Consider the following 18,317-nt stretch of genomic DNA (forward strand, 5'->3'; position numbering starts at 1 on the left):
AATGTTTATTGAAATACATTGTTCATAAATAATGGATATAATCCTAACAAACTTTATCATCGGTCAATCATGGAATTTTTTCTTTCCAAGCACTGCAGTGAGTATTTATAGCTTATAGGTATAATATAACATGGTATTATATCTAAAATCTGAATACCTCTACCAAACTAGTTCGGTGATCAAATTTAAATTGTAAGTACATGCGATCTTCACCGGTTTCCTAACACGTAGAATTATTACGTATTTTTGATTTTTTTTAATGATTTTTTGTCCGATTATTCGTTAATTTTTGTAGGAATCGCGAAGGGAGGGTGAAAGTCGAACTACAATTTTGCACCCACTTCAGAACTGATTCTCTGCGGGCGGTCCTATATATACCTACATCGCATAATATGCTACACAATTGGAAAGTCACTACCGATTTCACAGCCGCCAGTCAATAATGTTTGGTTTTTTTTTTTAAAAACTTTGTCTTAAGTATGTCTGCGTTTTGCACGTCATTCAAAAATTCAAAATCCCTTTGAGCCAACGCATATTGTGCTGTGCCGGTACAATTCAGATTGTTTTCTCACGAATAATAGCATCATTATAAATCAGCAAATATTGATTATCTTTAGAAACGGTAAATATATTTGGTTACCAGCTACGTGCACACACACATATTATAATAATATATCAATTATATATACCCATGATAGTTCTATACATGCGAGATACCAGCCTAGCTACGTATTAATAATGTATATTTTATTTTCTATTTGACAGATGAAACAGCAGAAAACGTTCAATATACCGCTGCAAATAGTAATAGGTATATGAGTAAACATCAGGCTTCAGAATAATATTATATAAAATCAAGAATAACGAAAAAAGGATCATAATATTTAATTTTACAAATTAATAAATTTTGTAAATTAAAGGATTTTGAATCCTTAATCGCAATTATTAAGTTTAACGACTTTTACTGGATAACTTTGAATTATTTAATGATTAAACTGCCACCCGGCAACTTTACTGACAGGTAGTGGTGACAATAATACATATCACCAACTTCTGTCCAATATATAAAAGTTGAAACGCGCTTACTGCAACAAAAACATAACAATATAATATATGTAGGTGAATTAATATTTTTTAATATTTTTTTTAAATTGATTGATCTCGACTAACTGAATCGATTGAAAAACATAATAGCCAACCTGCAGTTAACTTTAAATTGTTTAGTTAAATTTTTTTTTTACTTAACTCAAAATGTTTTTTATTAGCTAAATCACATATTGCATTCATCATGCATATGCGTGGGTTTGAGGGGGAAGAGGGAGCAACTGCTCCTTCAGATATTTAACTGAGGTGGCAATAGTGTCATTTTACCTTATACATTTGTAGTTTTGCCACTGATTGCCCCCCTCCAAGAATTTACCTCACATTAATCCTATGACATCATACTGTATGCATTTATAAATAATATTTTATTCACGATATGCGTGGATATACGATATAGGTATAGGTATATAATATTTTTATATAATATATGCGATGAAATGTATTAATAACTGCAGAAAGCAATAATGTTCATGGTATATCCTTATCAAAATATTCTCAAATAGTGTTTGACATTTTTTTAGGGGGGGGGGAGGCTGAAGCTCAGGCTTATAGGTACTGGATACTTTTATGATGTTTTTAAGTCGTAACATGTACAAGTCATTAATTTTTTTTTGGGGTGGGGCGGCTATATAAATTCTAAGGGGCCATTAAGCTCCACCAGCCCCCCCCCCCTTATTTGCACCTGTGGTCATTGTATTTTATTAACTTTTAGTAGGTACACTAAAGTGCTGCACAGACTATACCCATTGGGCTATGTGGAATTTTATTGTCGGGTAATAATGTAATATTATAATGATAACGTTCGGTTTCAATATTCTTTGTTAATTGTTCGACGGATCGAAACCTAATAATTGCGATCTCAGCTATTGTGTCGTATACGTACGTTGGATGATGTTAATTTTTCCCACCCACCATAAATTCACACATTTCCGTTTAGACGGAAACGAATAATAATGTTCAATTGACGATTCGATTACTATTGAAAGCCTAGCGATGAAAACATCTACGTTGGATCTCTCGTTGTACAACAATATTATCAATAATATATATAATATTATCATGTGGAATGCGCCTACGTTTACGCATCTGCCAAGCTGTTGTAGCGCTTTTCGTGTTCGCTCGTAGAGAAAAAATAATTACTACGACCGTCTATATAGGTAGGTGGGTAGGTATACTATACACACATCGCAACTCTTTGCCGAAAAAAAAAAAATGACTGTTATTTCGTCGTATACTCAAGGCCGGGCGGCCGTCGTTATTATAATATCGTTTTAGATTAGTCCGCGAGAATTCAACGCGTAAGACGAACTACAAAGTAAAGGTCAAATATCGAAGAGCATAATAGTATAATAATAATAATAATAATAATAATAATATAAAAATGTTTTAGTTTTTCCCCGCGCGCGCCATCGCGGCGTACACATAGTTATTACCATACGTGATGTGCATTATCTACAGTCGATTACAATTCTTAAACGGTCGTGCCAAAGAATAATAATTTTTATACCGTGAACAAGATCGTATTGAACCAGTTAGTAGCGCATACACATTAGTACATAACATACCTATATATATTAATATAATGTATACTGTCGTATATACCTGTTACATTGTTTGTACAATATTGACATGATATAATATTAACATGTCGTGTCAACTGCAAATGTCATCGATTAGTTTTCGATATTATATACATAGGTAATGTAATAAAACGGACCGAAGTCGCGGTATCTAAAACTCGACCAGGGCAGAGGTTATTTATATTTGTAGTACAGCTCTTGATATGGCTGAGGGGGAGCTCCATCCACACCACCACGTCAATCGACTACTCGACTGTTATTTACTTTTTTAATAGTTCTATACATAGGTATGCCACGGTATTAAAATAAGCCACTGATGGGCTGTAAGGTTTAATGCCTTAAATATTGTACAATCCACGCGATTTCGGGTTTAAAAACGATTGTGCGGCCGTGCCATCACTATAGTACCTAGTTTAAAGGACAAGAATAGCAGTGAACATTTTTTTCGGACTCTTATCGATCAATAATATTATATTATATTCAACATTTTGAAAATATGGCAGACCCCGTTTTTTTTTTAAAATCACCCAAAGCACACCTGTGAGGCCAGCCTTAACCTCTTCTTAAAAAAATTCTCACATCCAAAATAAAAGTTTTTAATTCTAAAAACCTATAGGTACCCAACTAATTCAAATCTTAGGTGACGCTGTGGATTACCTATAGGTCGGATGACATGAGGTGGAGGGATGCAATCTTCATATGAGTACGTCATAAATCATGATCACATCGATATCTATTTTACGTATTTATTCGAAAGAGCTGTCGCGGGATGAATGACTACGTTTCGTTATGTCTTACTATAATAATATATACGCCGAATATGTATAATGAGATAACTGTATAAAGTGCGTTGTATTATACTGCAAGGACGGTTGTAAATGCTGTTAGACAAAAGTAAATATTGTAAACTCAACACCGAATTTACAGGTAAGTATGTACCTAATTGTTTATTGTTGTGTAAACTGCAGGACCACGGATTGTTTTCGAGGATCTTAAAAATTCGTAATTAAGACGATATACCGAAATACAATTTTTTTTTTTGAAATTTTAGTTACCTCTGTATAGTCTGTAATTGTAAAACTATTTGTTTTCAAACAGTAAGAGCCGTATTTATTCTACGCGTATAGGTTATTTATTGGTTAACGATCAGAATTTTTCTATTTATTTAAGGCGCACGCTCATCTGTAACTCTTGACCACGATAATCGATGAGATATATACCTTAATGCACTGCTGTCATGTTTACAAGACATAATTTTATCGAAAACAAATATCGTGGTCGAATTCATAGAAATTAAATTTTTAATACACGACTTTTCCCGGCCAAATAATCGACAAACAACAGTGTCTAAATAATACAATCCCTGGTCCAAGTTTAAATTTGCCTGTAGTGCTGCATAATAATATGAGAGCATGCAAAGCTGTCCAGACGAAACGGCGGTGAATGGCGTGGCAGAGCGAGTTTGCCAAATCGAAAGATTGCAGACTGGAATTTTTTTCACTCCGTTCGCAATTTGCGAATAATTCTGTACGAAAACTGGTTTACATCGACTGTTCTCGCGATTAAATTACTAAATGTTTACACCGTTTGTGTATTATACATATATATATATAGGTACTATTATATATTTTAATTCAAGCGGGGACGGCGACACACGACGGGGAGGCGTGTAGATAGTACCTATAGTATCGTGATCGTATGATACAATATTATACGTCCCAGTAAACTTTATTCTAGTGTAACGTTCAGAATAATATTTTCCTACGGATATCCGTGTAATACTACTGTAATAGGGTCATTTACATTTTATACGTATATAGGTATCCGCGGTGTTATGCATAAATGCGTATTAAGAATTATGTCACACGTTTATCGTGGCAAAAAATAAATAAATAAATAAAAACTTGTTTGCCAATATAACCTTGAACATAACTGTACATACACCCATTATAGGTTAGGTGGTTTTTATCTCTCTCTCTCTCTCTCTCTCTCTCTCTCGGAACGTATTTCCTCGCGTCTCGACCGCCGAACATCAGACATTCAGACATATAACTCAAGACTTAATAATATATACATACAAACATGTACGGACGCAACCACTCCGATGGTATGCTAAATCGCAAGAAAATAATTTTATGCACGCCGACTCTGTTGATACCGTATTTGCGTGGACAGAAAACGTTTTCGGAATATATAATAGGTATACACATTTTGACGCGACGGAAACGAAAAAAACGTTGATATAATGTTTATCGCGTCGTTGTGAGACAATGTATGAAAATGTTTTTCCTTTGTACCTAATTATTTATAAATATGGATATATGATAATATGTATACCCAGGTATAGATAGGTGCATAGTATAGTGGCCATGTGGACTAATAAAACAATAAATCATAAAATATTAATATATTATAAAACATATTGTCTTCCTAATTACATTTATTTGTCACCAGATGACTACATCTAGGAATCTATAGCAAGTAGTGAGGCAAGTTGTAGAATAACACCTCGTATATTGTTATTAATAATCATGATCATCAAATATAGGTAAAAAGCTTACATAATATTATGCATAAACATAAATATAACGAAAACATATCATTAAAATTTGAAAAAAAAAGAAATTGCACGTTACATATCACAATTTGTTCAATAATGCATTACTAGACCTATCAACAACAAGTTAGTGTACGCTTGATTTTTAAAATAATATGGAATAATAATCAATCAAAATCATGACGTATCGTATAGAAGTAAAAAAAATAATTTCATATTAATTTTAAGAAATGTTGATTGTTGGCAAATAATAAATTAAGTTGATATTTAACGATATAATAATATGTATAATATAATATATTATTGTGTGTATATTTTTTTAAATCACATTTCAAATTTTATGTTATTATAGGTGGCGTTATACTTGTGGCGTCATTTTTTTTTCGAGAAAATCACAGCAATCATTATGTTATTACACTCATTCAGCAATTAAAGGTTATTTAAAAAAAAATTGCGTCATATATTTTTTCAGTAGATCACATAAATAATATAATTTAATATTTACACTACTTGTGTCATATTATATTGACACCGACATATATCGCAATATAATATACACATGTAGGTTTAACAATTTTAACAGATAATTACGAAATAATTATTACATAATATAAATATTTATATTTATAGGTACCTATTTGAATAATATGTAGGTTCACTTAAACTGTTATTGGTAGGTACCTAATATAATATGTGTATATTATACATTAGTTCAGTACCTATAACTAAAACGAAATTGGCTAGTTAATAATTTAACCAGTTTTTATAAATGCGCGTTATATAAGGTAATTTTGTTCGGTATAATATTAAAAATGCAGAACGTAAACACTTTTTGTACGGTAGATATACCTATGGTCAGAATACAGATGGCAGGCCACGAACCTTTTATACAAAACATAGGTACATTGTAAAAAGGCAGATTAGTGGACGCGGAAAGTGTACACAGTAAACTTGAGTATACTAATTCTTGAGTATAATATATGCTTGGAGAAAATAGTGAATTACAATTAATAACTGTTTCATTATCATTATATAAAAAAAATGACGTGGCGATAGTTAAAGTAGGTATCACAATATTATGTATAGGTAGGAACTATGTATTGTGATCTGATTGTACGGCATCATAAGTAGGCAATATAATACCATCTCTGCACGTCTATCGAAAATAGTATAGTTTTACACAACATTACTCTATGCACAGTTATATAGTAATGTTATGCACATCTGTTTATTTCTGATTTATTCTCAAATGGTATAAGTATAGTCGTAGGCTATAATATAATAATACAGAGATATACAGTACCTAATGCTACATATAGTACTATAATATAATACTACAAAACAATAATTAGCCAATGAATTCGTCAAAATATTTTTCGTCGACAAATACGTTCATTAAAAATATTTTTTTTTTATATTTACACCGATAAACAGTATCTGTTATAACACAGTAGATATGACAATTTAAAAGTTATTTTTGTTACGCGTCGTTTGACTATGCCTAATTTTGATTAAAATTAATACGAATTGAACGTAAATAAAAATTTGATTAACAATAATTTATAGTTTTATATATAAGAATTATACAGTACGCAGTAAAGAATTTTACCCACCGGCTACTATTTTAATATTATAAGAAATCTTTAAACACCATTTTTATAGATATTTTAGTAGAAAATGAATTTGAGAATTATTAAACTTTCGGTTGTAATTTGTGATTATTATTTCCTGCATCAAATTAATGATATATTTTAAATATATTGATATTTCAATACAATATGGAAGTACAAAATTAATTCCACAACATTTTTTTTAACAAAAACCAATTGGCCACCCGTTTTAGTCGGGTAACACAGATATATAGTCTATAATAAACTATAGCTAATAGGAGAGCTCATGTTATATGTATACAATGTATACATATAAAATGCTATACATATTCATTACTTCTGTAATATATTTGAAGTTATCTGACTCCATAATTATAACTTTTAAGTGGCCATGGCATTATTTGAACCGTAATAAAATCTATATTATATATTATAATAATTACCGATTTGACAAAAAAATAACATCCACCAATTAATATACATTTTACTGTAATGTGTTATGGGTATATCGTTTTGTAAAATCTATATCATTGACACGTTTCTATGTTTTAAAAAAAATTATACACTGAATACAGATGTTAACGATGTTATTTTAGTGTTTATAATTATTTAGTTGTTCTTGCCGTATTACTGATTAACAACGTAAGTCGACTTATAATGAGTAGGTAGGTACTTTAGTACTTATTATAATATAATTTATGTGATTCATAATGATGTAATATAATGCTTCCGGTTAAGTGATATTATATTCGTTTACAGAGTTTTTATCATAAAAATAACAATAATACAGCTCAACATATTATTATTTTGAATACACAAATAAGCAACAATGTAGAACAATACATAAATACTTTGGATTGAAAGATACAATAGATTTTTCATAGTAAAATAACCCAGTTCGTTATGTATTTAAGAAGCTAATTATATTGGGGATATATCACTGCAGGTCATTGGCGGTACTTGAGGAACAGTTATCATCGAAAGAAGGTAGATTTTAAAAATGTATCTGTATTGATCGATATCGTCAATTTTTATTGGAATTCGTAAATTTTATTTTTCCACGATTATCCCATGTTCCTAGTTAATTAAATTAGAACACATATCAAACATTTGACAGATTTCCAACAATAGATATTTAAAAAACAGGCGTATTACCTTATTAAATATTATTATATTTTAACCATGTACAATTAGTTTTAAAAATTAATATCATTACTCGTCAAATGCTTATTACCGGCATAAGTAGTTATTATAGTCGTTGCTTACGAATTGTCAAATAATTTTGCATATGATTTTTTTAGGTCGAGGCCGGATGTTTAGACTAATTAGACGACGTGAAGTCTTAACAGACAACTGTGTTTCAAAGCCAAGCATTAATTATTATATTTAATATTTATACGTTTTTAACATTTGTGGAACTATTTTAATATATTGTTGTCATTTTAATATTAGTAATAACTTAAGAAAATATCATTTTTAATTTAATACTGTTATGAATTTAAGTTACACTTTTTCATCAGGACAATGTGTAAATAAAGTGCAAATGTAATCATTATTGTAATACTTATCTAATACTTACATGTTTATAAGAGTTGAAAATAATAATATTTAATAAGTTTATAATAATATTTCAGGGGAAAAAGTGGAAAGATCTAAACAATTTCAGTGTAAAGACACGAGAAACATTCCTGACTTCCGGTTTTCTCCTTCCTGATACAACAGAGAAGCAAAAAAAAAAGCGATAAACTGAAATGTTATGTAACTGCAGTCACCATTTAAGTATGAAATCCGTTGTTTATAATTTAACGTACTGCTTCAGTTAAACTATTTACATATTTAAAGTTAAATTTGTATTATATATAGAAATGCAGATATTGTACGGAATATCTAATTAAAGTTTATAAAAAAAACCTAGACCATCTTCATTTATTGTCTACAAAAAAATGTAAATAACACGTATGATAAGTATACAATATATTAAAAAGAAGTCGTAATAAAATATAATGGAATTGTGGACGCGAATAAATGCGAGATTGATATTAATATCTATACCTATATCGATGCGTACTGTCAAGTGTTGAAGTATATAGATTATAGGTACTATCTAGCTGTGTGTATCATTGTTGTTATTATTATTTATCATTAAATGCAATACATAATCGATTTAACCACCGCGTACGTCCTGATTGATAACCGATTGATGTTATAGCGGATTTTGCTTTTGGAAATAATTCTCACCGCTCAAGTCGTGGGTTCGGAATGTTATTGTAGACGACGTTTTATCGTCAAGTACGAACTATTTTCGAAGGCCGTGATTATATTATATCATAATATAATAATGAGTTTTCGGCGCCTCGGGTTTAAGTGAAAACGTGTAATATACGTAATATTGTAATATTATATGTATGGTCGTCTGCAGCTGATGCCAGAATCGTACAAGTGTTTTGGCGTTCTTGACTTTAATCGCAGGGCACGTATATACTCCGCAGCGTGATGATATTACAAGATTATTGTGTGTGTTGTACCCGTCGTTAGGTATTGCAATAATATTATTATAATATAGTCTCTTCACAAGATCGATGTATGTTTCTGCGATACGATTTTCGGTAGATTCCCACAAACCGAAACGTCGATATTGCCTAATATATAATATTTTATATAACCTCGACGTTTACACACCTATTTATATTTTACAGTATACCTAGGTCCAACAATCGTATCACACGCGTGTATGTATGCTCCGACGAAATCGATCTCACGCATGATCGACGACGAATATCTGGTATATACATGGCCAAATTGACCACGCCGAGATAATATATAAGAATCGGGTCTAATGACGGCGCTGCGTACGGTCGAAATGGTGTATAATATAATATTGTTGACTGCAAACCAGCAAATGAACAGCCCCGTGTGAGGACGTATTCAACACTCACAAAATAAATGCAAGTTTAAATGTGTACCTATTACAACATACAGAACAATACGAGTAAGAGGTAATGTATACCCAACCTACATCAAACAACGATTTTCAAATAATAAAATTACAGATTTGAACTTATCAAATGAGAGATATCGTGTGCTTGGATATTTGAAATAAATCGTATCCACGTTAGGTTTTTTTATTTGAAAAAACCCCTAAGTACCAACTCGTAAATCAGCAGTGGAAAATTATTATCACTAAAAGGTGGCGACTAAGATATAAATATAATTTTCAAATTTTATAAAACTGCGGACAATTTGAAAAACCGGCACCGGGCCCCTTAAGGGATAGTAACGTACGCGTATAAATGTATAATGTACGTACCTACACCACGGCCGAGAATGGAGAAAACGAGAGCCCGGTAAACGCGGTTTCGATGGTTTCCGATTCAAAATCTTGGCACAAAAATATTATGTCCGACGCCTGTGATTATACTTATCTCAAATGGTATGACGAAAATATGCGTATTATTTTAACTGTACGATATATCGTTTTGAGAAATCTGTACTCGTTACGACTTCATCGTTGATTTGCAGAATTTTACGTTTCGGAATATTTTACTGTTTACTTGTTTGAACTGGGTCAATTTTAATTTTTTGCGAGTAGTGCTTTGATGACTGTTGTAAATTCACAGAATTGTATGATTATGTTTTAATCCGCATTCGTATACATTTTGTTGTTTAGTACAGGTGCTATTTATTTTTTACGAATTAGCGAGTGAGTGTTGGTAGTACGCGTACCTATATAAAAAAATATAATTTCTGCTAAATTTCCAATGTTTTTGTACACCAGTCAAAATAATGATTAATTATTTTTATAACAACATGCCTATCGTTAAATAGTGATTATTATTCTGTATTTACTTTCTATGTATCATGTTGTATTTTGATTCAATTTAGTTTATAAATCATTAGATTTAAACACTTCAAGTTTAATTTGCACTTAATACGTTGTATATGATTCGATCCATCAACTTTATCTGTCATAGCGTTGTAATGTTCATGGTCTTATACGCATTGTATGGTGTACTTGAATTACACAAGTACCTACTGCAGTTGTGGACGGAACCACACAAAACCACAGAGCCTTGGTATTTCTTTTATACAATTTCAATTTTAATTATAATATTTCCAACTTGGGACGTTATGATTAAATCGAAATTAAGTCGGCTGTTTCACACCTCCGTCAACTATACATCATTTTGGAAACGTCTACCGTTGCATTATTGTCACGCAAGCAAAGACAATAACCAAGGACCCATTCAGTATAATTTTTTAAATTTTGTTTTTATATTTAATTATACACGACGAGCATACACGATTCATGATAAAAAAAAAAAAAAACAAGCCATTACTGTGTATTTGGCCATTAAAATTAGTCATTTCCCGGTAATATTGTTTTCTATATATTATGTCAAGGTTTATACAGCGTACGTACCTGTATGAACAATGGTCGGTTGGGTGCATATTGAAAAAATATTATTATTAAACGTAAATTGTAGGAAAATTATAGTATTATAATCTAATATTATTTATTATATCCAAATACGAGTATAAGACAATAATTGTTCGTTTTTTTTTTTTTATAATTATTATTTATAACAGTTTTTGTCTTAATTTATTAATTCTTAGTTTAAATGTTTATCATTTGACAACATAGAAAACCACAATACTATAATATTTAACATTACCCCAATCATTAATCGACCGAGAAAATGCAGAGTCCGATGAGTCATCAATATTTTAAAACATAAATGTTATTACTTAGAATATAGATATATTGTTTGCATAATATATAATTTAATATAAAATATCAAATGTTTAGTTTAAAATTTTAATTGTCTGTAGGTTTCGTAACACGATATAACATGATATATGGGTGACAATGTGACATAATATTGTGTGTTGAATAGTAGTAGGTATTAATATCATGTTATACACAACGACAATATTATTATTGTAGACCGTATTATAATATATTATAATATTATGTTGATAATAATATTATTACAATGTCAGTGCAGAATACTATTTTTCCGAATATCAATATACGACCACTAACGTGTCAGCGATTTTTGTACGACAATGCGATTCAGACGTACCTAATGAATCGTGAAGAAAAGTATCGATCTATGCGTTTTTTTCACTGCGGTTTACCACTGCACTTGTGCAACGATGCCAATTATGCATACATACAACCAAAATTATGTTACGCCTTGTAAACGGATAGGTAGGTACTATAGCCACTATAGGTACACAATATGTTTAATAATAATAATAATAAACAGTAGAATATTATATTGTGTGCACGCGCGGGTTTTCCTATACAAACGCGAGTCTATACAAACGTGAGTGTCTATATACCAGGTAATTAATTTAACGCAAGACACAAACACTCTTAACGTTTTAAACCATAAAACATTAAGTCGTAACCAAACAACATTTTTGAAAAAGCTTTATAATATTATTAAAAATATTTAGGTATTGGTATAATTTTGAAATTTGTTCACTTCTTTTTATGACAAAGATTATTACTTTCATATTCCGAAGCAGAAAAATTATTATTTCTATATATAAAATCAAATCCTAGACGAGTAATTGATTGGTTAAAAGTTAAAAAACTATAACGATAAAAAATAGAAAAATTATATTATTTGTTCAAAAGTTTTGTTTTGTAACGATATAAAATTATGTAAAATAATATTTTACAAAAATGCAACAGTTTTTTAAATACTTAATGAGTATTCAATGATAAAATAATCACCTGGTGTCTACTATATAACTATACCGATGTTCCACCGAAATTCGTTGTTTTCCTGATTTGTTGACAAAATTATAATTCACCGACATTTTCATTTATATTTTTTTGCATACTAAACGTCAAACGGATCGCTTATTATTTTCATTTTTTTAACATTGTTTCCAAATTTTGTGTCTTATTCCAAGGTGTTTCCATAAAAACAATAGAAAATAATTATTGACGCCTAGGAAATATTTCTCGTAAATTTACAATATTCACCGTCTTTGCTAATTATACACATGTCTTAACACACACAACAAACGTTTAACGAGAATACACGTATTTAAATTTTACCGACACCGGCGTGTAAATAAAATGTAAATTTATTATCCTTACATATTAAGTTCACAAATTGCTAATTACCTTCCCTACGTACAAGAAATACTTTTCATCAATGCTACTTGTTACAACACATTTGCATCAGCGTAACACGTCTTGCGTTTTTTCGATTCCAAAATCCAATAATATTTGATATTTTAAGTTATTGTTGTTATTTTAAATCCTAGTAAAACCTGCAACAGCATTTAAACGATGTAAATTACTTGTATATTAAATTATAATTTTAAAAAAATCACACATATTCTATGAACCATATTTAGGACGGTAAGTAGTGTGAGCTTAGTAAGTGGCTTAGGGCAAAGTTATAATACATTGAATTTTGAAATAGTTATAATTTTTTTTTTTTTGACAATTACTTTTCAGTAAATCAGCCCACCGGTTTCGTTGGAACTTAGAACTTAAAAGCATCGGTTTTAAAAAAATAATCAATATTTGTGTATCTAGTTTCGAAAGGTTCACTGGTGTGGTGTCCATGATGCTTTAATAATATGATTTTCTTAACAAAAATGTGTATTTGTCACGCCTGCACCGAAAGTTTAGTTTTTGATGACAGTTGAAGCGTTGGAAAGCGACGTTTTTCCGTCCAGCGGGCGGTAAAGTGGGAATTCCCAAAAGTACCGGGCGGTAAAATGGAAATCCCCAAGAGTACTGAGCTCAGATATCACGCGTATCCTCTGAACAAACAGACATTAAAATCTATACTAAGGTCCTTACAAAACATAAACTTTTGGTTACTTCTTATATTCATAGTATAACCTCCATGCATCATGACGCTTAAAAAAAATAAAAACAAATCGTTTCTTTCATGAAATATTGTTTTTGTCACGCCTGCACCGAAAGTTTAGTTTTCGATGACGGTTGAAGCGTTGGAAAGCGATGTTATTCCGTCCAGCGGGTGGTAAAGTAGGAATCCCCAAAAGTACCGGGTGGTAAAGTGGAAATCCCCAAAAGGTCAGGGCGATAAAGTGGAATTCCCCAAAATTACCGGGCGGTAAAATGGAAATCCCCAAGAGTACAGAGCTCAGATGTCACGCGTATTCTCTGAACAAACAGACACTAAAATCTATACTAACCTCCTTACAAAACATAAGCTTTTGGTTACATCTTATATTATAACCTTCTTGCATAACGCGTAAATATGTTTCTTTCATGAAATTGTTTTCGTATAGTAATTTGACTGTTGCATAGATCCCCGCATAATGGATTACCTTTGCCTTGATTACATTTTCTTATTCTTATTTTATTTTAATATAATAATTATTATTTATACTGAAATCTATACCACGGTCCTTACAAAACATAAACTTTTGGTTACATCTTATATTCATATTATAACCTCACCTCCATGCATGACGCTTAAAATAAATAAAACCAATTAATCGTTTCTTTCATGAAATATTGTTCTCGTAGAATAGTCTGGTTGTTGGATAGATCCTAGCCTGAATTATCTTTGCCGTGATGGCGCCAAAAAAAAAATAGTATGTGTGGCTCGTGCGGGAAGGCAGTTTCAGTCTTGGGCGTAATGCGGCACGCGACTGAAATAGCTCACTTCCCGCCCTTGCCACACAATATACTATTATGAACTTCCTTTTTGAACTTTCGTAAATAAAAAGTTTTTTTTGGTTACATTTTTAGAATACATGTTTTTTTACCAGAAACATAATAGCTTATAACCCCCCTAAATAAATTAATCACGCATACGTTTATAAAATATTATACTGCAAACGACGATTGCAGGATACACAATTATGTCATATTAGAAATTATGACAGCAATAACGCATTTTTCATTTTCACGTCAACAGTGATCCACAAAAATTACAAAAATTACGTTAAACTTTTTTATTCTGAGACGACAGATCACGCCAATATTGTATCGATCGTTTGAAACTCTGCAGGTACCTATATTATATTTTTTTCAAATTAAATAGTGAACAGTATCGGGGCGCATGTAAACTCCGCCACGAGTACCTTTTTTTAGTGTAAACTCCACCAGAAAAAAACACAGGTAAAATTGGGTTCATGTAAACTCCGCCATTGAAGAAAATTAAGTAGCACTATAAAATGAATATAATATATTATTAAAAAAAAATTCATAATTTTAATAATCGTTCACATTAAAATATAATCGTTAGGTAAATAATTAATAAAATATGTCAAAATCAAGCCAAAATATATATAAAAATTACTAACCTAACAGCTAAGAGTATACAATTGATATAATATAGGTAATATATAGGTATTCATAATTTTCATAATAATAATTGATAATCGTTCACATAATATAATAAAATATAATAAATTATAAATAATAAATAAATAATCGTTATAAATATTGTCATGTATGAAAACTAAAATGATGTGATACAATTTGCAAATATTCTAAGTCTTGTATTTCTCTATTAGTATACCTATTCATAGCATCCTGTAATACTGTAATTTTTTTTTTTATTTCGAATTTCTTAGCTTATTTACTTGGGATATGCCATTTAGTTTAATATAAGTTTGGGTTTAAAATTCGATAAGAACTTTACTAAAAATGTGAACATTCGGTTGACTTTTATAAAATGCATTTCTTAGATGACTATAAAAGGATTCACAGGCATTTGTTGTTCGATTTAAATTTGCATTTTGATCAGCCCACAAATGAGGAGGAAACGCTGCGTCATTACTTATGTAATTGTCAACAAGGTAATCTGAGAACTTAATTACTCTGGGGTCGGATGGCGTGATTGCTTCTAAAGTAAATGCAAATACATCGGAAACTTTTTCGGGAGATAAAAACAATAATCCGAAACATAGATGAAGCCACTTACTTGTTTCTGATTCGTTCGAGACACGCAGACTACGAATGATTATGTTCGTCAAAGAATACGTCTTTACGTATACCTCACCTACTGCCGATATCATCATTGGAAATCTCGATTTCAGATAATATGAAGATAAAATTATTAATAATTATTAATGAATCGATCTAACCTTGACAATATTTTATCAATTTTGACGTATATCATCGCAATAGATGTCAACGTATTTAATATAAAAAGGCACGTGGCAATGTGAGCTCTAACCAGGTAAGAAAATAAAATTGGCAGAGCTTACCATAGACCTATTATTACCTTTTTATTTTGACCGGTATTCTGGCGGAGTTTACAATCGCCCATAAATCGTGTAACAGCATTTCATAAATTATAATTTGTAAAAATTGTCCGATTACAATAAGTACACAAAATTCCCCACAAGTCAGTATATTATGTTTATATATTGATAAGACTTAAAATTTACCTATAATATACGTATATTATAAGAAAATTCAGATGTGATACGACGAGAGATAAAAATTTAGAGAAATGAAAACAATATGGCGGTTATTAAGAAAACAAATGGATCCGTATGTCTTGAAAAATCTACGATACCATATTCAGATAATTTTTAACAAAATGTAATGTACGATGTCCTACCTAAGAACAACATAAATTATAACAATAGTAACCTTGGTCTGATATATTTCCCAAACTGAGAGTAACGTAATAATTAATCAAAATTACATATTATTTTGTATCACACGCCAAATTATAGACGGAATTTTCAACCAGCAAACATAATAACAAGTTCAAATTTTTGAAAGCACATAATGAATGAAAAAATTTAAATGTCCAATTTTTTAATAGCTTATTGTACAATAATAGTCTATGTTTATTGTTTACTAACCAAATAATTTAGCGTATTTAATGTGTACCTATATAGTTGACTGACTGCAATTATTTAAATCGTCGAATGACGATATATTTTACATTAACATACTATATTGTTATGAATGAGCTTAAATTACAATTGTATTTGTAGGTTATTAAAATTGTAAATTTTACGAAATAAAGATTTTCGTGCTAAGGATGTTGTCGTTTCATCGACTTCATCTTGATAAGTAAACTGCTTTCAACTTTATAGAACATAATATACATATATTATAAATATATATCGCCGCATCGGTAACATAAGTATAATATATATACATATAGTCACTCTTGTTTCCTAAAAATGTGTGTGTAGACTGTATAGATACAATAGGTACATATTATTTTATTAATTTTTTTTTTTTAAATCGTCGATTAGATTAACAAGCATAGTAGGTACTTGTTATTTTTAAAAACAAGCAACATATTTTATTTTAGTTTAATTAAAGAATTATACAGCTTTTGGCTTTCCTCAAAAGTAACATAATTACAGATATGTATTGTTAGTGAAATGTAGAAATAATGTTGAGTAAAAAGGTTTGGTGAAAATAATTTACCGATCGCATATTTTTATACATGATAATTCGCCAACCATGTTCATCCCATGTTTTCCTTTAAAATTAATTCATTTAAATTCTGATTTTTGGAATTTCTAAATAGGTAAGTAGATAAACTTAAAGACAATATTTTAAAATTCTTTATATTTTTTGTACTTCTTAAGAAATGTCCTGTGGTGTTACAAACTTCTATTTTTCAAATGAGAACCCCCTTCTTATTGTAAATTATTAAGTGGATATTTTTTTCGAAAATGTTGATTTTACTTTATTCAAAACTTGAACAATCGTTTCTCGGTTATTTAAATGTTTAAAAATGGTTTTACAAAAAAATAAAATAAAATATATTATATAACATTGGATTTAGTATTAATTATGCTTGGGTCATTTTTACAAATTATAAATATTGATGGATTAATATTAATTGCCACAATATTCAAATCACCATAGTTCTCATACTATCTTCCAAACCTATTACCATAGATATATTATTATTCTTAGATCGCTTAGTACACAAGGTAAATAATTCATAACTACTCTTTTGAATTTTGATTTTGATACGTCATAATTTTCAGAAAAATGATTCTCTAAATAGTTAAGTAAAAAAGAAGGGTTGTTATTTTAAAAATATAAGTTTGTTTCTCCACAAAACACTCCTTAAGTAGACCAAAAAAATATCAAAACATTTGAAATTATAGTTTTTATAATTTTATATATTTAAATATTTCAAAAATCATATTTTAAATAACTGTATATTATTGAAGGAAAAATGGATTGAACGTGCTAGGTGAATCACCCTGTATACATACGTTTTGTTTTCTGTACATACAAATATTACAATAATATAATTGGTTTAAAGTTTTAAGCTTAATGTGTTTTATACTCGAACAATGTTAACACTATATTACATGTATTATACACTGTGAACATTAAGAGGGAACATACATCATGGCAACATACTATACATCAGTATAATTTGTTTCACCACCTCACTCACGTGTAATGTAGTTCAAACCTCTCTCCGTATTTCACTCATTGTGATTAAATTGTTGAAATTA

The sequence above is a fragment of the Metopolophium dirhodum genome, chromosome 8, assembly GCF_019925205.1.
Source record: "Metopolophium dirhodum isolate CAU chromosome 8, ASM1992520v1, whole genome shotgun sequence".
NCBI classification, from domain to species: Eukaryota; Metazoa; Arthropoda; class Insecta; order Hemiptera; family Aphididae; genus Metopolophium; species Metopolophium dirhodum.